This window comes from Squalius cephalus (assembly GCF_949319135.1).
Source record: "Squalius cephalus genome assembly, chromosome: 4".
Lineage (NCBI taxonomy): Eukaryota > Metazoa > Chordata > Actinopteri > Cypriniformes > Leuciscidae > Squalius > Squalius cephalus.
In genome coordinates this window covers 10,289,657-10,309,482 of record NC_137125.1, presented here as the reverse complement: position 1 = coordinate 10,309,482, position 19,826 = coordinate 10,289,657, and the positions used below count along the sequence as shown (strand labels likewise).

Sequence of the window (19,826 nt, the reverse complement as noted above, 5' to 3'; positions counted from 1 at the left end):
GTTTTTAAACTCTATATTAATGAGGAGTAAACTAATCGATCTAATCTTTTAGCGATATCCCAATTTTTCGTTCCCGAACAGACATCCTAACGTTCTCTGTTGGTTTGGAGAACGTTCCCCTAACCTCTTTAATCCGATATAATTTACTGGACAAGCGCGTGCATATCAGAGGCTGGATCTGTTCTGTGGTGCAATGACATAATGATTTACACATTAATAAATACACATCATTTAAACCTCGACTGTATTTATTTATGAGACAACATATCCCTAAAACTCACTCCCATACACGATAGGCAGCGTTTCCACGCAGAAAAGAGATGGCCATGGACTGTGCTTTGCTTTTTATAATGAACATCCTCATCCGTCCCATAAAGCAAATGAAAATGAATCAGTACATCATTTTCTAAGATGTGGGTAAATACTGTGCTTGAAAGTTTGTGAACCCCCTGCAACATCTGCCACGGCGCGGTCCCCAAATGCTCCAGAGATCCGATCCATATACTGTAAAAAGAAAATGATGCAAAATGTGTATTCTGATTTAAGACACCAACACACTTTTATAAGTAGGTCAGAAATTGCACTAAAATCATAGGCTACTGAGAGTAGAAAATACTATGCGGTACGAGCAGCAGATGAAAAGGAAACCGTAAAATACCTCAATCATTTTTTTTTTATGTTGCATAGTATCATAAAATCCCCTCAAATTCTATTCTAAATAATTAAAAAATATGATTGAACAAAACATTTCCGTGTTTTCACTGTTATATGATAGGGGGCGCTATTAATACTCTATGAATCTCAACACAATCACAAACTGATGGCTACTGTAGTGTTTCTGTGTTTTTGTTCATGGCTTGTTTCATGTTTTGGATTTCGTGTGTTACATGTTTTTTATTTTTGGACTTTCAATGTAAATAAACCTCCGTCGAAACCGTTACAAAATGCACTTTGTGGAAGTGTATCTCATGCCTTCATTGATTATGTTGTACAAGATGTTGTCAGAGAGTCAATGGAAGGATGAACTGGGAAGAAGTGTATGCTGACTGTTCTGACACTGAAAGTCAAGATTACTGTAGTTATAAAAGTTTGCTAAGATGTCAGCAAAGCACAGAAACACATTTGACAGTCACTTTAATAAAATAGTGAATTGTGTCACAGTTGTGACTTGTGCCATTAAACTACTTTTCTCAAATTATCATTATGTTGTTATCAGCATGTTATTCTGTTATTCATCACTTATTTTATACACAATAAATGCCATTTTGTTCACATGCAGAAAAGTGTCAGCTCCACCATATGCCACTAGATGCCGCCACAATCTCATCTGCAGGAAAGTGCAGTCAAACCAGTGTACACAGGCTCTTTCTCATGATAAACTCGCACAGTTGAGCTGGAAAATTGGTAACATTTTAGATTAAGGAACATATATTCACTATTAACTGGGAGTTTTCACTCAATAAACTCATAATTGCTGCTTATTAATAGTTAGTAGCCAATATCCTAGTAATATGCATGCTAATAAACAACTAGTTCATAGTGAAGTTGTTCCCTAATCTAAAGTGTTACCCTTTCATCTTTGAAATATTTATAAATATGTATATTCCTATGTGGTCTATATGACCCCAATCGACTTTTCCTAAGTTAGTAAACATGGTTTCCTTCATCTTGTTCTACATTATCTGTCTACACACACACAAAAAAAGTTGCAACCAAACCCTTCTTCACATCCCTTAACATCTAGAGACCATCTCAGCCGCTTCAAGGTCCACTTCAACCCTTCTGGTACCAGCCGTTTTAATAAATATTTACTTATTAATGATGTTATGTTAATCAAAGCAAAACTATATATAAAAATATAAAACATAAAAATTAAAATATTTAAAGAGATGTTTATTATTTTGACCTTTGTTCTTGTACGTACAAGCGCTGGATTAAGCATTACATAAAATATTGAATGAAAAGTCTTTCTGTTGCTAAATGTAAATGTATAAATACTTCTAACCATCTTCATCTGCAATAAAGACAGCAAACACTGTAAGAGTCACTATAGGCAGCAGGACATGTACGACTTCATTGCTCCTAATCTGCGACTAATCTCACTGATAGGTTTGTTTGAGATCTGCCAAACGCCTCGCTTTAAATACAGACACAAGTATGTGGGATGCACTCATCCGGATGGATCTCCACGTCAGAAATATCAGATATAGATTCGACCCTGGACGCCGAATCCCTGCCAGAAGATATAGAGAGTTTGACTGTGAAAGTCTGGGAAGAGCAGAAGCAGGAGACAAAATCATGATAATAAAAGAGCAGAGTTTATTGAATAATCTTAGTTGTGTACGTTTCAATGCTCAGACTTCATCTGGATGTTACACTTTGTCTGACCAGTACAATTCCAACAAGTGTTATTATATCAAGAGGAAAACAATGAAAATTACTGCTTCACAACATCGTCCTGTGACGCTAAAAACCATGAAATGGACACATTCTCTCATCTCTAACTCATGAAGACAAACATCCCTTCAAACCACACAATCATGAGATTAAACAACAGTAGCAAGCACAGCAAGAGCAGGGAAATAAGTACAAATAGATTAAATGAGAATAAATGATAAATCAAATGACTACTACATAAATTACTAATGATTATGAAATTAAATATAAAAGGAAATAAAATAAAACAACACCAATGTCTGGTTGCTTTCTTAAAGTAAAACACATGTTGTTATTGAAAACCCTAAGATCCTTGACATGTCCTCGTTACCTTTAACCGTTTAGATATTATATCATAAAGTACACAAAGTTGTTGGTGAACAATCAAAATTATGTTATTAGTTATGAGTAAGCTGTTGATGACATCAAACATACACCCTTGATATTGGTAACTATTATGATTAAAGCTAAGATTAACATTGACTGTAGATTATATGAGAGCATCTCCTTTATTTAACAATACACACTTAAGGCTGAAGTCAGATGTAGTTTTTTCAGTGAAATCTTGTGTGGTCAGGCATAGAGCAGTGATAATGGTGAATCGTCATCATTAAATCTCCAGCAAAAGAAAGCAAAGCAGGAAGATGATCAGAGAGGAAGCAGTCTTGGCACTGGAGTTGCAAAATATGTCCACACATCTAAAAGAGGAGAGGAACACATAGGAGGATAAACATTATTAATGCAATAAAAACTACTCATAAGTGCATGCAATAAATCATTTCACAAATAAACGGGTCTTTTGAGGCAGTTCTGTTAGTAAATTCTGTTTGAATCACTCAAAGGACACAAATCCTTCACTAATTCAACTCACTGAATTTGTCAGAGATGCTCTGGAATTTTTGGATTTTTTGGGATGTCCTCAATTGTTGTAAAACCAATTCATAGATAAAGCAAATAGAGATTGTAACTGAAACACATCCAGATGCATCATAATCAAATCAAAGTTACTCAAAGCGTTTGAGTTGGAACCGAACTGAGTTGGGAAATGTGTATGAATACGCAGCACTATTTACAGTTATTACGTGAAACTCTTGTTCATCATTTCACTGTCGTAACAGATTGCTGTTCTCATCATAAAGCAATGCTCTGTTATGTTGGGATTCCCCTTAATGAATTAGTTTAAACTAATGTTGTAGTCTTACCCCTCAGTGGGCTCTGGTGTTGCTTTAGTGCTAGGTGTAGTTGTAGATGATGTAGTTGTAGATGGTGTAGTTGTAGATGTTGTAGTTGTAGATGGTGTAGTTGTAGATGGTGTAGTTGTAGATGATGTAGTTGTAGATGGTGTAGTTGTAGATGTTGTAGTTGTAGATGGTGTAGTTGTAGATGTTGTAGTTGTAGATGGTGTAGTTGTAGATGGTGTAGTTGTAGATGTTGTAGTTGTAGATGGTGTAGTTGTAGATGGTGTAGTTGTAGATGTTGTAGTTGTAGATGGTGTAGTTGTAGATGGTGTAGTTGTAGATGTTGTAGTTGTAGATGGTGTAGTTGTAGATGTTGTAGTTGTAGATGGTGTAGTTGTAGATGGTGTAGTTGTAGATGTTGTAGTTGTAGATGTTGTAGTTGTAGATGGTGTAGTTGTAGATGATGTAGTTGTAGATGGTGTAGTTGTAGATGTTGTAGTTGTAGATGTTGTAGTTGTAGATGGTGTAGTTGTAGATGTTGTAGTTGTAGATGGTGTAGTTGTAGATGGTGTAGTTGTAGATGTTGTAGTTGTAGATGTTGTAGTTGTAGATGGTGTAGTTGTAGATGGTGTAGTTGTAGATGGTGTAGTTGTAGATGGTGTAGTTGTAGATGTTGTAGTTGTAGATGTTGTAGTTGTAGATGGTGTAGTTGTAGATGTTGTAGTTGTAGATGTTGTAGTTGTAGATGGTGTAGTTGTAGATGTTGTAGTTGTAGATGTTGTAGTTGTAGATGGTGTAGTTGTAGTTGTAGAGATCGGCTGAGGTGTGGAAGGTGCTCTTAGAAACAAACAAAAATACTGTTAGAGTTTTATCATCAGATGCATCAGTTTATCTCTGAACACCTTCTTTAAATTACGCAAGTCATCCTTCACCTGCTTTTTTTGTTACGATTATTAGTTCAGAATAGCAGCTTACGCTTCCAGCCTTACAGATGAGACTATATTCACACAGTAGAGCATGTTCTCTCCTACATTATTTCTTAAATATAGTGATTATTTGTAGAGTACTTTTACATTTTCTTTGATTTGTGTATTTTGAATAAGAGAACAACAGAGGATAAAAGGATATTCACCTTGAGGCACAGGGTCCCTGCCTCAGTGCACTTGCGTCAGTAGAAACGTTGAAGTTCTTCACTGTAGCTTTAGGGCAGGGCAGAGAGTCTTTCTGAAGAAGCCCTGAGATATCTGGATTGGTACACAACATTTATAAAGTGAGACACAATGGAAATATCATTCCTGCCCAATCATCATTCTAATAACGCCAGGTTGCTCTTAATACTGCAGTTGAACTTGTTCTCTGTTACTTCACAAATCCTACCTTGCATGGAGAAGAGAAGTATGAGGTCACCACCCTTGATAAACTCTCTTCTAGTGAGATCATTTCCTGTCAGGAGCACAAAAGAGGCGTATCCACCCACAAATACAGACTCATCGCTGATGCTGGTTTGTTCTCCAATGTTTCGAGGATTGTCCCAGTAATAGCTGCCACCTGTTAGAACACAACACGGCTTATAAAATAACCCTGAAAGCTACAGATAAAAACTTTGATTGTCATCTAATGATGCAGATCAGTTTGCATTAAAGATCTAACCATTATAAGTCAAATCAGGGTCAGTGGTGATGCTTTGCTCAAAGGACATGCGCTTCTGTATGTGTGGATTCTGGTCAAGGATCTGGACGGTTATTTGTCTCCATGGACAAGGCCACTGCAACTGGTCATCATATGCACCAGATACCAAAGCAACAGCTATTGAAAGTTGATTCCCTAAAAAAACTAACTCAGCCAGAAAGCGATAACCATCACTGGAGTAATACAGTGGACTCAATAAAACTCCAACCCCACTGTCCAGCTGCTTCTCAAAGTCCCTTATCTGCCATGTGAGGGGACACTCGGTCTCTGAAACATTGATATCATCCAGTGAGAATCCTCCACTGGAGTTTCCAGATCCTTTACGGCCTTCAAACACAACTTGGAAAGATGTATTTGCGTTCAGTGGCACGTGATGCAGCTTCCAGTAATAACCAGGGGTTTCTGCAAGAAATGAAGCGGTCAGTAACACTGAAACACAGGCCTATATGAGTAAAGTTCTGCAGGAAGAGACGGACCTGTGATCTGATCCATGAGTCTGAGAGTTCCTCTGCTGTCTGCTTCATCCTGGTACTCTCAGATCCAGATGTTGAGCTGGTCAGACTCATTCCCGCTGTGATAGTAGTAGAACTGCAGGCACTGGACTTTACAGTCTCTTGTAGGGGTCAGTGTCTTGCTCTCCAATCTGGCTGAGTCCCCCTGGCTTCTGCCCTCAGTGCTGAAGTGCATGAAGAAAGACGTCCCTGCAGGCATGAGAACAGGAGTGTGGTTTGGCGAACTGGGAGGTACAGTGACTGCAACTGTGGATGGAAGTAAAGTGATCTCACCATTCTCCTCTTTGCCCAAGTAGCTGTGGTCAGTCACACTGATGCCACTCACTGACTTCACTCTCTGCCAGCCATAATCAGCAGCAGAACAGACACTCATCTGACACAGAGATTCATCATCAAAACTACAGTGGTCAAGGAAAGAGATGGAGGAATCTGCAATGCAAACAGACAAACACTGAGACTAAATCAATTCACTACCATTTCAATTCATCACAATGGTCCTTGGTCCCCTAACAAAAAAGAAGTATAATTCAAGTTCATTTTATTAAGTATACTTTGTGTAAAATTACGTGACTAGTATCTGTAAAGCCGCATTCTTCCATCTTAAAAAATATCTAAATTACGTCATATGCTGGTAGGTAAAGGAAGGTAAATTAAGGTAAAATAGTAGCAAAACTTGAGAGCACATAGATGTGAATTTGAGAACTTGTACAATAAATATTCATACTTGTACATGAACATTTACACTCACAGCTCCAATGTGAAAACCTGTAAAATAAAAATCTGAAGTTGAATGTTGAAATTTGCACTCGCAGACAATAGTCACAAACCTGTATTCTGAATTTGAAGCTGCAGACAAGTAGACACAAATGTGTAAAATGCCATTCACAGAAATACAACGACAGACACAAACTTGTAATATATATATTGCGTTTAATCTTACGTTCACATTCGCAGTACAGCCTCAATTAGGCACTTGCAACTTCTCAAATCTGTCACTGCAATTTCAAATTTCGCGCCTTGACTTTTGCTACTCTTTTCGCGATATATCAGGTGCAAAACTAACTTGTGCCAGAGAATGTCTAATATGTCGAGAAGTTTCACTCTCACTACACTTCCGGCTTCTGAACTGGTTGCAGTTCCACTCTGATTCCATATGAGGGCGCTCACAGGACGAGTGCAGAATGACTGGAGGTCAATGGCAGTATACCCCTCAAAATCCACTTTTCTCAGGATATAATTTTTTGTCTAGTAATTTGAATGTTGTATTCGAAAGGAGATGCAAAGAAATTACACATTGCTGGGTGTTAGATTTTTTAGAGTCACTTATTTGCTTTAAAAAGTCTTTCAAAATGTCAATGACGTCAGAATGCTGACGTCATTAGTAGAATGCTAGCGTGTTATGGGCAACAACAACTCAACCTGTAAGAAATCAAAACGACATAAGTACTCGTTCATTCAACTTTCGACCTAAAATCCATGTTGAACTTGCAAAATCTACAATCAAACCTGAGATTTCTCAACGGCGATCGGGTGAAAGAGACAAATTTAGCCGTCTAGCCCCATTGACTCCCATTCATTTTGCACTCATGGCGATCGCCCCCAGTGGAACTCTGGTGGAACTACAACCAAAATTCGGTACAATAGGACTTAAAGGGATACTTCAGGATTTAGCATTAAGCTTTGTATTAGTTGAAAACCTGTAGTATTTTCGAATTACCATGCTTTCCACCCTCATATCCCCCTGAGAGGAGAGATTTATGTATTTTTTGTCTGGAAAAAATCCTCCGATGACGCAAAAATCGTCATTTTGCGTCATCGGAGGATTTTCTGTCCTGAGGCTAAAGACTACAGCCAGTAGATGGCGTTGTTCCGCATGTTTTCAGCCCGCCCATAGAGGGTGGGATTTCACTCACAGAATGTACACACAGTCAGCCATCTTTCTTTGGAAGCTAAGCTAGCAGGCTCTTGTTCTGTGGAGAAAGCTGAATAGTAGGAGAAAGCTGAGTAAGTAGGGGTTACCATCCTCCTTTTCCCTGACTTGTCCGGCGGGCGAGATCGTTCAAAATGTCCGGGATTCGGCTTTTGCTTTCTGCGGTCGCCATTCATTGTTTACATGCACACCTCTCGTTTCAATCTAACTGAATTCATTCCGATTGGTGAATCTGAATGTAGTGTTTACATGAACGCTAAACAAGTGATCGGTTGATGTGCGTTTTAACATTGCTAAGAAAATTCCCGCTCCTCCGTGAGAGATACGAGACCGCTGCGTCTCAGAGGTGTCACTCAACAGTAATCACGGCCTCGCGCCGTTCTCCCGCGGCCCTCAGCCTCGTCCTGCTCGCCACAGTAAACATGATGAATGGCGACTGTAGAACGCAAAAGCCGAATCCCGGACATTCTGGGCGATCCCGAAATCCCAGGCAGACTCGTCACGGAGACTCACTGGTAGCCTAACCTTGTTTTAAACTGTGCTCTCTTACCAGTAGGCGTGGCCTCCTAGGGCAGCGAAGCAAGTGCATTCTGGGAGTTGTTGTCTTTCATCCACATGAGCCAAAAATACATTTTCTGGCTTTTCTCAGTCTAGAAAACTCCAAATTAAAAAATGTCTTCACATTTCTTCTACATAAATGACCTATTTTAAATACACATTCATCTTTCCAGAGGTGAAGTATCCCTTTAATAGGGAGTGGGCAGGCTCTCCGTAGACGGGCTCTGCTTGTGCACTTGAAACTCAGAGGCGGTGAGAGAGAAAGGGGGGCGGGGGCGGGAGCGGGGGGTTCAAAGGAGCCGTTTTATTGGTTGGCACCTAGCCAATGAAATAGGACTTCGATGATGTCACGAAACCTGCGTGCACTGAAACGCTAACATGGCTTAATGCATTAGACTGATATTAAAAGAAATAAACGATATTATCAAACTCAGTAAACACAATGCTAATAATTACAGAAAAGCAGATGAGCACAGAATATGATCGCAACGCGTTTAATTGTACGTTTTCCTCCCATAGAAAACCAAGAAAACGCTTAATGAGGCTTAATGGACCAACAGTTAGAAAATAAAAAACACATAATTAGTTACATTATTAATAAAACACAGGCAGCAAGTTTATCTGCACTGAACACACATTTGCTTTCTTTCGTCATATTCTGTGCTCATCTGCTTTTCTGTAGTATGCATTATTAGCATTGAGTTTACTGAGTTTGATCATATCGTTTATTTCTTTTAATATCAGTCTAATGCATTAAGCCATGTTAGCGTTTCAGTGCACGCAGGTTTCGTGACATCATCGAAGTCCCATTTCATTGGCTAGGTGCCAACCAATAAAAGGCTGTCGTTGTATTTCTGTGAATGGCATTTTACACATTTGTGTCTACTTGTCTGCAGCTTCAGAATACAGGTTTGTGACTATTGTCTGCGAGTGCAAATTTCAACATTCAACTTCAGATTTTTATTTGACAGGTTTTCACATTGGAGCTGTGAGTGTAAATGTTCATGTACAAATACAAATATTTATTGTACAAGTTCTCAAATTCACATCTACGTGCTCTCAAGCAGTAGCGTAGCCAGAAAAGATACTCTGGGTGTGCATCTGAAAATCTGGGTGTGCCACATTTATTGTCAGATTAGGCCAGCCTTAAAAATATTCTTGTTTGCCGTAACCCGACCGACCCTGTCAATTTAGGACCGACCCAATAATCCCCCCCCCCCCCCTTTAGTCTGTTGTAAACTTGCGTTAAGACCGACAACAACAAACAACTAACACAAATGCAATAAAATGATATTCATTATATTTTAGTAAGTATTGTGAATTGAAATTGCCCATAGACCTACATACAAGCATAGGCTATACGCTCTTTATTTTAAATAAAAACCTGTGGCGTCATCTATGATTATAAGGGCTGTAGCTATATGTGAAATGAAACTGAAAGCGCGACACTCAGGGCCACGAACCTGTGTCGCGCGGTCAGTGTTGGGGAAAGTTACTTTAAAAAAGTAATGCATTAGGCTACAATATTGTGTCATTCCCTTAAAAAGTAACTTTTTGTGTTAGTTACTTTTTAGAAAAGTAATGTGTTACATTACATTTGCGTTACTTTACTAGTTACTTGAAAAAGTAATCTGATTACGTAACTCAAGTTACTTGTAATAAGTTACACACAACACTGGTCGCGGTGTGAGAAGGCAGAATCGCGACACACCCCCCTTCCAACCTATGCTTCCAACTCCCAGAGTTATCCTTCCCGTCCAGATCCAATGCTACCACATCTTTACATTACTATTGGGGAGTTCCAGCGTTATGGACGTGACATTTGCAGTCAAAACTTGAAATATAGCCTAAATGATCAGAAAATGCGTTTAATACTAATATATTGAAACGTCTGTTTATACATCCATACTCCCTTAATAAAGGAGTCCAGACGTTAGAAAAATATCAGTGTACACATGCGTTTTATATTTAATATGAGGGAAATACACTTGCGTTATTTTAGAATGTTCAGTGATGTCACAGAACTGCCAGATTCAAACTGCTTTCGCGCGTTGGCTCGGCTGGCGCTGAGCCAGAGACGGACGCGCTCAGCTATCACAACTAATATGCAGTGTTTTCAACCACATATTGTTTATTTTATGTTTCAGACATTTAAATAGACATAAGTACTAGTAAAACAATACATTTGTAGTTTGTAAAATACACACTGATGTCTATGGAAGCAGCAAAAACAATCTATTCAAATGTGATTTGCCGACGTGTTTTATTCATATATCAGACACACATAGCGGAACTATAAAGTTTACTCTATTTTTCTCCCAGTTCAACAGCCACGTACACTTTCATGTATTCGCTGTAAATCCGGCTGACTGCAGCGCTCATCTCGTTATAGATCAAGATCATTTATAAAGGTTTTTAAACGAAGAATCGGAATATCAGATAGTTGACATGGTAAGCAAGTTTGTGAATATTTTTAAAGGAAAAACGAAATAAAACGAATAGCGATACATCTGTTAGTTATTGTGGCTGCGGTGTGTCAGTCACGTGACAATCATGACGCGTCGCCATGGAAACAAGGGGTCAGGTTAAAATTAGAGGTGGGCATAGATTAATTTTTTTAATCTAGATTAATCTAGATTAATTTTGAAATTAATCTAGATTAATCTAGATTAAAATGGCTCATTTGAATTCTGCCGAAGGCATTCAGAATATGTGTGCTACCAAAATAATGACTATAAAAGTAAGTCTTTGTGAACCGGTTTCTCAAGCCAGGTGGCGCATTAGACCAGGGGCTCATCTCCTGTTTCCACAATGCATCACAAACTGCTTGAGAAAGCTGTTCTACTCATAGACTGTAAAGGTTACTACTGTACTGTTACCGTCCATAGGCAACATTAGGTAGGCCTATGTTATTATCAACTACTATAGGCTATCAATTAGGGATAGGCGATATGGCCTAAAATCTATATTGTGATATACATTGCAGCCTCTTGCGATAACGATATACAGTATATTATAATAAAAACATTTCAGAACAGGTTACACAGACCCTGCTAAACAACTGCTAAATGTATTTTTTTTAAAGGGTATATGTAGTTTTGAGAACATATATTGTGCAAAACTGTAAGTATACAGCATAATTTTGCAGATAAATACAATTTAAGTACACTAGCAGCAGAGACTTAAGTAGGTCTAATGTTTATTATAGCTTTGATCTTATGAAACCCCAAATTTAAAGTGATAATATTGTCTAACTAATGTCTTTTCCGTTAAAAAGAAACACAACAACGATTCTTAAAATCGGGCATAGACAGAGATTATGTGTTAACGTTACACCACTAAGATATATTGGAATGAGAATAATACGCGCGCGCTGGTATTCAGTGATATCATGTGGTAGAACGGATTAGTCGTGTGTTAACTTACCGAACCGTTACCCCACACACTCTGTCTATAGTTTGCTGCTGTTTGTCGGACGGCTTAAATCCGAACCAAGTCCAAATAATGGATGTTGCAGCTTTCACTTTCAGCCGTGTTTACTTAAGATGACGACGAATATGCGTTGCAGCCGGGTTTACCTCGCGGCCGCGGGTAGATTGCGTCATCATCTCCCAACGCAACTTGGGGAATAGATTAACGGCGATATATTTTTTATCGCGCGATAAGAGTCTCGCGTTAACGCAGCGCGTTAACGCCGATAACGGCCCACCACTAGTTAAAATATTTTTAACTTACGCATGAAAGGGTTGATTTATAAAATATATATATATATTCTAGGTAAACAACAGTAGCCCAAGTTTAGTAAAACATTTTTTATTAAGATTATAAAAAATAATTCTGCATCCATTTTTAGGTGGAAATCCATTTTCACACCCCACCCGTGGCTACGCCCCTGCGTCTCAAGTTTTGCTACTCTTTACCTTCATAGATATCAGCCTGCATTTTGATCGCAGATTTAGTCGCACAAACAGCGCAAGCAGCTCGTGACAGAACACAGACCAACTGATTGACACTTTAATTTAAATAGAAAATCTCAAATGAAGATCGCTGAACTCCAGCTTATCTGTGTTTTCAGATCATCCGCGCTTCTTCAACAATGTAGAGAGAGCGCGTGCATAGTTGTGGCCAGATACTACTGAAAAGACCGGGTAGAAAACATGTTCTTTTAACAGAAAAGCTCTGATAACCATCGTAACGGGTGCGCATTAGTAACAGTTAATTTTGTTACGGTATGAACTTAATCATAGAAAAGGCAAAAAAATCTAAGACCTTTGTAACGAAATCCAAGACTTTGTATACCAAATTCAAGGCTTTTAAGGCCTTAATTTGAGATTATCAAATTTAAGACTTTTTCAATGCTGTACCCTGTTCATCACAATGGTCCTTGGTCTATCTGGCTTCAAATATTGGTCCGGGTGAGATATCCAGCAACCGCAACTTCATTTTAGTCTTACACTGAATCCACAAATTAAAACCAAACATTAAAGGCCACAAAGGAAAACTGTCAAATACTCACTGCATTTATAGAGTTTGTTGAGCTCAAGCGCATCATATTCACTCATTTCCATTAGTTGTCCGATCACATCTTGAAACTCGGGATCCTTGGTAATGATCGTGGATCCATTACGGTTGGTGAAGGCATTTTGATCAAAATGCATCACAGAGTAATAATCATACGGGGTGTCTTGTGTAGGATATTTGTAATTTGTAGTGATTACAATTTAGCTCAAAGGATTTATTAATTAATTTATAGGGAATTCAAAAGAGTCACTTATTACAACCGAGCAAATGACTCGTTCGCGGTTCATTTGAACTGGCTGTAACTATCAACTCTGCAACGGATATAAATATCCGAACTATAGTGAAACACTATATAGTTAGCAAGGTAACTTAGATCAGAAGTTTAAGACATTAAATTTGTAAGCACAATAACACAAGTAATATTTCTCTTTAAAATACAAACAAGACTTTATTGATTATTCTAACACATAACTAATATCTAACACAGACACACACACATTCATACGCGTTGCAGAAAGAAAGAGAGTAAGGAAAGATTAAGTTTTAAGAGTGAGTTTAAGAGTGAGATGATGTAATCCCAAGTTTCTATGCACTTATAAAACACAACCTGAATGAACCATCAATCATTAGTTTAACCCTTTTATCGTTTCCTAGGTTATTAAATCAGTATCAAATACACCAGTTCAGCTTAAGAGTCTGGAGGCAGTACTTGCTTGTCTTTGCTTTTGGGGATTCCCTTTTTGTTGCGTGAAAGGGGTTTTCCCGGTCCGTTCGTTGGCTGGTCTCCGCGTGCCTGATGTCTGGGTCACGTGGTCAGTCACGTGGCGTGCTGGCGGAATGAAAGTCTTTGTTTGAAGCTGGCTTTGCAGAAGAAACGTGGCTCGAAATCTTGTCGCAAAACTTAACTTAGAACCGAGACTCACAACGGAAAAGAAAGGAAACTAAGAAAAGAAAGGAAATTGAGAGGAGTAGATGATGGCTTGAATGAAGCTGTTTAACCCATGTTCTCCAGATCTTGATTTGGGTTGTTTCGTCTGCGCGTTTACATGGTTCCTAGTCGGTCTTAGATCTTCATCTCCCGCTGCATTTTTGGTTCTGCACTGAAAAACTCTAAACTTTGTTCTGGTGTTAAGAGTTTAAACTCAAATGTCCGCCCAGCCTCCTGGATCAGTTCTAACCAATTAGACACTGTCTTTGTTTAGGAGGTGGCGTTCTCTTCACTTCTTATCATAAATCAAGCTTATCTGTGCTCTCCTTACTCTCTAAGCTCTAGCAAAGAGTACAGAGGCCACAGCTAAGACATTATTACTATTATAAGAATCCAAAACATTTTCCACAGATTTCAATCAAGCCATCCTTTGAATTAAGAACATACGATAATATTGATATGAAACACAACACATTTTCATTCAAACATCTAACAATAATAACAATTACATGAATTGTATGGCATCTAAGCATATCAGATACACCCATCTATTGTAGGAACAATATAGAATCATGTCGTTGCATGATGCTTGATCTATAAGTCCATTGAAAATTGTTCTTGAATGATTTTATGTATGTTATAGGTAAAATCTCAGTTCTGTGGTTTGAAACGATTTTACACCCTGAGGTCTATCAGAGGTCCTTAAGGAGGGGTCTGGAATGTTGTGGGCTCGAGCAGCTTCTGCTGTTATCTTGATCGGGCTGAATTGTGCTATCTCTGAGCCAATCATTCTTTTCCAAGCTATCTTACATTGACCAGTTCTTTCTTTAGTTGGGCTCATCTTCTTTGAAGCTTGCATGGCCATAAAGTTCTTAGCTGGGGGTTTTCGTTGGTCAACGGAGACTGGCTGGCTGGAGCCTTCTTTTATGGCTCTGGGGTTGGTGATTTGGTGTCTGGAATGTTCAGTTCTGTGAGAAATTATGTTTGAACAATTCACCTGGAAGATTCATTTGTGTTTGTTTCGCACTCAATCCTACACTTGGGTGATGGACACGTTCTCACTGGATTTATTGAAATAACTCTCATACCCTGAACATAAAGACTATTGCAGTTATTAAAGTGATTGTTCAAAAGGAATGGCTTATTTTCTGTAAGTTGTCTTTAGTAATATTGACACCCAGTATATAAAGAAAATTAAAACAATGTTAAAAATATATATAATAAAACGATATAGCAACCTCTGATGATGTTTTGATATCTGATTGTCACATAATCATCTCTGTCATATCTTGTCTGCTCATGGTAGAATCCCAGTGCATGGAGAAACTCATGCTCAACAATGGCTTTTATTCCACAGCCATTCCCAATGGAAAGAGTCTGGCCTCCAGGAGAAGTGCGTCCGATATATGACCAACACCTGCAAAATAAGTCATTTCCAATTCATTTCCAGATACAATATGTGTTTAAATACCTTATTTGCCCAAACTTTTGACTGGTAAATAATAAACTCAGATATTTGACTCTACAGATTCAGTCTAGCATAGGCTACATCAGAAATGTCTGTAATATATTCCTAACCCTTCAGGACTCTCCACAGAGATGTAAAACTCTTCTGCTGCTCTGGGCTTAAAGTCAATACATGATTTCAGTCTGAACTGCTCAAAGGCTCTCAAAATGACTCCTCTGTAGTTCATACCTGTAAACACAAACAAAACATAAGTGGAAAACAATATAAAATTTACATTAAAGATTTCAAAGTTGATTGAAGCGTAAGTGAGGAATCTGAAATCTTACTGAGATTTACACTCAGCTCATAGGGGACGGGAATATCCCACCAGGACTGATTCCCTGGACTGGCGCTCGCTTGCCTAGGCTTTAAAGCAGATCATTTCAAGTATCCGGATTTCATTTATATATAGACTTACCTTCATTTATATATATACAGACTTACCTTCATGATATCTCCTTCTGTGAGATTTAAACCTAATACGACAAGAGTGTTCAGTTCACAGTAAATATGCTTGAATAAAGCACGAGTAAAAGTAATAATTTATAAACAAAAACAGATAAAAGTGATCTTACTGCTTATATAAATGTATTTGGGTTCTTGAAATGCTATAATAGTTTTACCTTTGTTTATATCCGGAATGCTCTTCCATTTCTCAAAAATGGCTTGGAGAAAATTATATTGAAGTCAACAAAAGACACAGAGAGGGAATGAGCATTAAGTGCATTGAGTGCTGGACAAAATGTAACTTAAGTGAAACATTATGAAAGTAAGACGATAGATGAGCAATCACATCATCAGGCAGTAATGAGCAGTTAAAACAGGATATTTCATCCTGGAAACATATTATAACAACTTTACAACAGATGAATGTGACTGTACTGTACTTACCAGTTGGGTTCTTAGAACATGAGATATAAAAACAAGACAAAGAAAAATAGATTTAAGCCTTAAAACTCAACAGCTGTTTATTGCTTTAACAATGACAATGTGGACAATGACAATGTGGACAATGACTGTCCACTATCCAACTTACATTTGATGCATGACCAAGAGCCAAAGCCAAGCTCAGCAGAAGAAAAGCACATACATGCATTGTCACTGGAAATCATAATGAGCACATTTGATTGATAAAGTTTTATCTTATCACTTATTAACCTGCAAGCTATTTAAGTTAAATGTAACAATACATATATTTAATATTAATTAATAATTAGGAGACCATTAACTCAGGAAACTAAAACAGGGATACATACCAGATTGCAGTCGGTAATGAGGCTTTATGAGTTCAAATGTGAAACGAGAGTCTTTTAAGCAGCAATGCCTAAAACCACCCTGAAAATTACTGGAAAAACCAGCTAGATGGCAAAGTTAACATAACAGAAGTGGTTGTTTGTTTGCTCATTTTGGACTTTACTTAAAGACTCCATCATTGATGTTTAATATTTTGACATTTGGCTGTTGTAAAATCACTAAACCACAGCTTCACAGGGCTTGTTTTTTGTTAGTTTGTTTACGCATTTGGCAGATGCTTTTATCCAACGTGATTTACATTGCTTAATGCTTATAATCAGGGTTGGGAAGGTTACTTTTAAAATGTAAAATGTCTGAATCCACTTTTGCTAACAACACGAAAAAGTGGTCGGCACGCTCTAGGCTACTCCGTCAGATTTAACGTTTGAACTGTGTGTATAATCTCGTTCACGGTAGAGAAAGCTGCTAACATGTACAAAAGTAACCGTGAAGACTAAAGGTGCAGTCTGTATGTGGTTTCTCCCGCCTCCTGCTCCTCAGACTGGACGGCGTTCACACGGGTTGCCAGTTTGAGCACACGCAACAGGAACAAGCGCAATGGACAATGATAATCCAACACACATTTCAAAGTAAAATTACTGGCTGTAGAAGTGTTTTTCAGAGAAACGAGTATGTGAGCTTAGCATGTTTCCTCAATACATGCAAACATTGTCACGGTTGTGAATTCATTGTTTCCTCTGTGTCTCGTGTCATTGTTGTTTACATGTCTGTGAGTTTGCGGGAGTGGGCGTTGTCCCGCTCACGTGTTTGTTCAGTGCTCCAGCTGTTCGCAATCATCTCATTCCCCACCTCAGCTGATTCACATTACCGTTCCCTATTTATACTCACTCATCTCTCCATTCCAGTGTCCATCCGTTGTTTGCTGTTCCTGCGTGAATGTTCGTGTCGTCTTCCGGGTTGTCGTGTCTTCAGTGGATCCCTGTTGTTTCACCGCACCCGAGCACAGATCACCGAGCACCAACACTCAGCACCGAGCACTTGACCATCGAAGTCCCTGTGTGTCCGAGTCTGAGCGTTTCCCCCTGTGTGGACCGTCCGGAGCTGATTCCTGCACGCGAGATCGCGACCGCACCCTGAGAGGAACTTTCATTCCTGAATTGTCTTATTCTGTGTTTGAGTTCCAATAAATATTGTTCACCTGCAATTGTTTCCGGTCTTCTGTCATGACAGAACGGATGGACCAAACGATGGGAGCAGCGGGTGATTCATCTGCTTCACTGGAGGATTTCATTCGAGTATGCATCGGCCGGATGGATGCACAGGAGCGCAGCCAGGGGGAGACAGGACGCGCTATCCAGACTCTGGTCACACAGGTGTCCGAGCTCACCCAGCGTTTTCATCAGCTACAACCCCCCACTGCGCCAGCACCTCCAGCAGCACTTGCAGTTCCCCCCACACCACCTGTGCCTCTCTCCCAGTCGGAACCCAGACTGCCCACGCCTGAATTATACTCTGGTGAGCCGAATTTCTGCCGTCCATTTCTGACACGTTGCAGTATGCATTTCTCATTACAGCCCAGAACTTTTGAAAAGGAGGAGGCGAAAGTAGCCTTCGTTCTGACGCTACTGACTGGGAGAGCGGCGCTTTGGGGAACTGCAGTGTGGGAGAATCAAGACCAGTGCTGCTCCTCGTTCCAAGCCCTCTCGGCGGAGATGAGACGTGTCTTCGACCGAGCCGTCGAGGGGAAGGAGGCTGCCAGGGTCTTGACTGACCTACGCCAAGGAGACCGATCGGTATCTGACTACTCCATCGAGTTTAAGACCCTGGCGGCCGGGTGTCGCTGGAACGAGGAGGCGCAGTGGGACCATTTCCTGCATGGGCTGGCCGAACGTGTCCAGAGGGAGATCTACGCCCTGGACCTTCCTTCAACGCTTAATGGACTCATCGACCTGGCCCTGAGAGTGGACGCCCGTCTGTCCAGGATTGGGCAGAGAACACCCACCAACCCAGTTCAGAGTCGGAGTGAGAACCAGCGGTCCAGCGGCCTGGACACGTTCGGCTCCCACGATCCCGAGCCCATGCAGGTGGGGCGAGCTCGGCTTTCCCGGGAGGAGAAAGAAAGGCGGAGATCCCAGGGCCTCTGTCTCTATTGTGGTGGCAACGGACATTATGCCTATAGTTGTCCAGTAAAAGGCCCAGCCCGATAGTAAGTTTGAGGCTACTATCGGGTGGGATCTCCGCAGGTAAGACCTCATCCACTTCCACCATCCTCCCGGTAAGACTGAGATGGTCTACTCTGGATCACCACTGCACTGCACTCATTGACTCTGGGGCAGAAGGTAACTTTTTGGATCATCAGTTTGCACTACAATTACAGATTCCTCTTCAAACACTTTCCCAGAAGATCACAGTCAATGCATTGAATGGACAGACTTTACCCACCATCTCCTTGGTCACCGAGAAACTTACACTCATCACTTCTGGAAATCATGCTGAAACTATATCATTTTACATTACGGACTCTCAACTCACACCCATAGTTTTAGGACACCCCTGGCTCAGTTTACACAACCCGCGTATCGACTGGAAAAGACGGACCATCTCAGCTTGGAGCACTGAGTGTCACAATTCGTGTCTTGTGTCTGCTTGTTCTGTTGTTTCTGTCCCTGTGTTACAGGAGGAAGTAGTGGATTTATCAAACGTGCCCGAGGAGTACCGTGACCTGAGTGAAGTGTTCAGTAAGTCTAGAGCTGCTTCTCTCCCTCCGCATCGTCCCTATGACTGTGCTATAGATTTATTGCCAGGTAAGTCTCCGCCTAAGGGCAAGATTTATTCACTTTCAGTTCCTGAGAGAGAGGTTATGGAGAAATATATTTCTGATTCTCTAGCAACCGGGTTCATCCGCCCTTCCTCTTCTCCAGCGGGGGCGGGGTTCTTTTTTGTGGGGAAGAAGGACGGCTCTCTGCGACCTTGCATTGATTACCGAGGACTGAATAACATCACGGTAAAGAATACTTATCCTTTGCCGTTGATGTCTTCAGCCTTCGAGAGGTTGCAGGGAGCGTCTCTCTTCACTAAATTGGACTTGCGTAATGCTTATCATTTGGTCCGCATCAGGGAGGGGGACGAATGGAAGACTGCTTTTAACACCCCTAGGGGGCATTTTGAATATTTGGTTATGCCTTTTGGGCTTTCCAATAGTCCCGCAGTCTTCCAGGCACTAGTCAATGATGTGTTGCGAGACATGATCGATCAATTCATATATGTTTACCTGGATGACATATTGATTTTTTCTTCGTCTCTCCAGGAACAT

The 19,826-nt window shown here is 40.0% G+C and overlaps 1 pseudogene across 1 annotated transcript; it reads right to left on the bottom strand.

Moving 5' to 3' along the window:
• Positions 1-3,046: 3,046 nt before the first annotated feature.
• On the bottom strand, positions 3,047-15,917 carry LOC307157615 (meprin A subunit beta-like; annotated as a pseudogene). The gene is made up of 15 exons (XR_013824050.1): positions 15,883-15,917; positions 15,704-15,735; positions 15,547-15,625; positions 15,331-15,448; positions 14,991-15,169; positions 14,790-14,841; positions 14,003-14,016; positions 12,820-12,987; positions 6,089-6,244; positions 5,780-6,004; positions 5,265-5,705; positions 4,992-5,162; positions 4,747-4,858; positions 4,320-4,451; positions 3,047-3,134 (listed from the first exon to the last, which is right to left on the bottom strand). The product of XR_013824050.1 is annotated as a meprin A subunit beta-like (transcript).
• Positions 15,918-19,826: the final 3,909 nt, after the last annotated feature.